At 38.1% G+C, this 2,291-nt stretch overlaps 1 protein-coding gene across 2 annotated transcripts in view; it reads right to left on the bottom strand.

The window, feature by feature from the left end:
- Positions 1-2,291, bottom strand: part of cacna2d3a (calcium channel, voltage-dependent, alpha 2/delta subunit 3a) — a gene marked incomplete in the record, with an annotated part of 131,079 nt that overhangs the window by 79,856 nt on the left and 48,932 nt on the right.

The following is a 2,291-nucleotide window of genomic DNA, read 5'->3' on the forward strand; positions in this document are numbered from 1 at the left end:
ATCTGTAAAATGATTGCCACTAATTCTATGTAGACTGTATTGCAGGTGCTTCTTTTTTTAGATCTATGTAGCTAATCATCTTTAGCTCACAAGAGTCTACGGTCAGAAGCAGAACCCTTAGTTTGTTCTTGTGATTGTCTATTAGCATTTGGGGATGAACAATGATTATTAGCCTATTAGAAGTCATCCTGTCATCGTAACCGCTTTGGCTGATGGTGTGATGACTACTCTGAAAACTTTTTCCTCTTCTCTCGATGTAGTGGTTTCTTTGTGGATGACTAAAATGCAAGCACAGACATATTTTCTGTTTTCTTCTTCATCAGTTCTTTTAATGTTGAGATTTTCATGCAGTGTGAAGAAAAATCTAAGATGCTAATTTTAGGACAATGGTTTTCCTTTTTCCCAGGGAGTTTCAAAAACTCAGAAAAATCAGATCAAATCAAATTGCTTAATTAGTATACAATGTCAGCATAGTAATTAGGAGACGATACAGAACATTTCGTAGAGTGCCTAACATTTGAATGAGTTTTTGTTTCACCTTTAAAACAAAATTACTAATACAGTAATATTTTTAAAAGATCATAATCATAAGTGTCTTTTTTTTGTCTTCCTGAGTGAGTAAATGATAATTCAACCTGGAAAGACTCACACGAGACAGAATGAAATTTAGGAGGTTTATTGACATGACCAGACCAACAATGTTATGACATAAATGGCATTAGAGTTTGGCGCTCGGACCCCGGCAGAGGACGAGAGYGCTGAGTGAAGCTGTAATCTCACACRAGATGCTTTAGTTAGGGGTAGAGATTTAATCCCCCCGGGGCCCGACACTGGTGGTGGTGGTCTTGAAAAGGTCTAAAGAAGCAGCCAGCAGTTTGTGTTGAATGACTTCATCACAGACTCCCATCCTGAGCAACAGAGGAAAAACTCCCTATTATCAGGAAGAAACCTCCAGCAGAACCAGGCTCAGGACAGGCGTCCATCTGTCTTGACCGGCTGGGTTGAGGGACGGGAAGAGACACGGCCGAACGTGGAAGAACCAGTCGAGACGCACCCCCTCCAGAAGACGAATGGTGGAGAAGGGGTGGTGGCAGGCCGACGGCCAGCTAGCACGCAGACTGAGTGAACGAGGTGACTGGCTTTTATTTACTGACAGACAGGAGCTGATTGGACGAAGCTGAGTTGTGATGATTGGACACAGCTGAGCTTGAGATGGAGGTCTGCAGGAGCAGGTGAGGTCACCAGTCTTCCAGGCTGAATTTTCGTCACCAACTCCATAGACTGAAATTCACGTACAAATGAATAAATATATTCAGATGACATAATATTATGAAGTGCCAGGTGTAAAATAAAATGTTAAAAACTATAATTATCATTAGAAATGTATTATTCTTATATTTTGCTCATTTTTACTAAATGGTAAATAACATTCAGCATGTGAATCTAAATGTAAATCTAAATGTAAAAATGACATCTTTAATGTTGTTAAATGATGAAGTTAACATTTAAATATTTGGAAATGAACCACAGCCTGTTTAAAGTGAGCTAAATAATAAGTGTGTTAGTGAAATTTTTAACATTTTATTTTAAACTTGACACCACATTTAATAAATCATTAAGTATTAAAATTACTTTATATTGTTCATTCATCTCTGAAAAACTTGAACCAAACTAAAGCTCATATGTAATTATCAGATGCAGGTCACCCTTCGGTGCATTTTTTCCTATACCTGCTGAAAGAAAACACTCCTCACCACAGACCTCTCCGTTCAGCACCAATAACCTTCAAACAGCTCTTCCTGGGTTCTCATGAGGAACAACAGCATCCACTCAGCACAGTGCAAAAACCAGATAAAGTCATCACATGGGTTAGAAAGCCAAGGGTGTATCTGGATAATTAATCAGGCCTGATTAGACTTAATAGCCTTTTATCAAGGAAGGTACTTTCATTTCAAGGTGAGAAAGAGCAGCGTTGTTTTGCTTTTGTTTTTCTTGCTCTTTCCCATCCTGGTATTTGAACACAGCTTAGAAGAATTGACTTAGCTCTTTAGTTAGTTTATAAAGTGCTTAAAGTTAGTGAAAAAGTGCTCTCTCTGTCTCTCCCACTTGTTCATTTTGTGTACCTGGTTTATCCTGATCAGGGTTGCAGCTGGTGCCTACTCCATATTTAGATGAGAGAAGGGATACATCCGAAACAGGTCACCATTTCATCACAGAGCCGACATTAAAACAAACAAACAAACAAACAAATAAATAAATAAACAAATAAATAAATAAATAAATAAATAAAT

Source organism: Austrofundulus limnaeus, unplaced genomic scaffold (assembly GCF_001266775.1).
Source record: "Austrofundulus limnaeus strain Quisiro unplaced genomic scaffold, Austrofundulus_limnaeus-1.0 Scaffold3, whole genome shotgun sequence".
Lineage (NCBI taxonomy): Eukaryota > Metazoa > Chordata > Actinopteri > Cyprinodontiformes > Rivulidae > Austrofundulus > Austrofundulus limnaeus.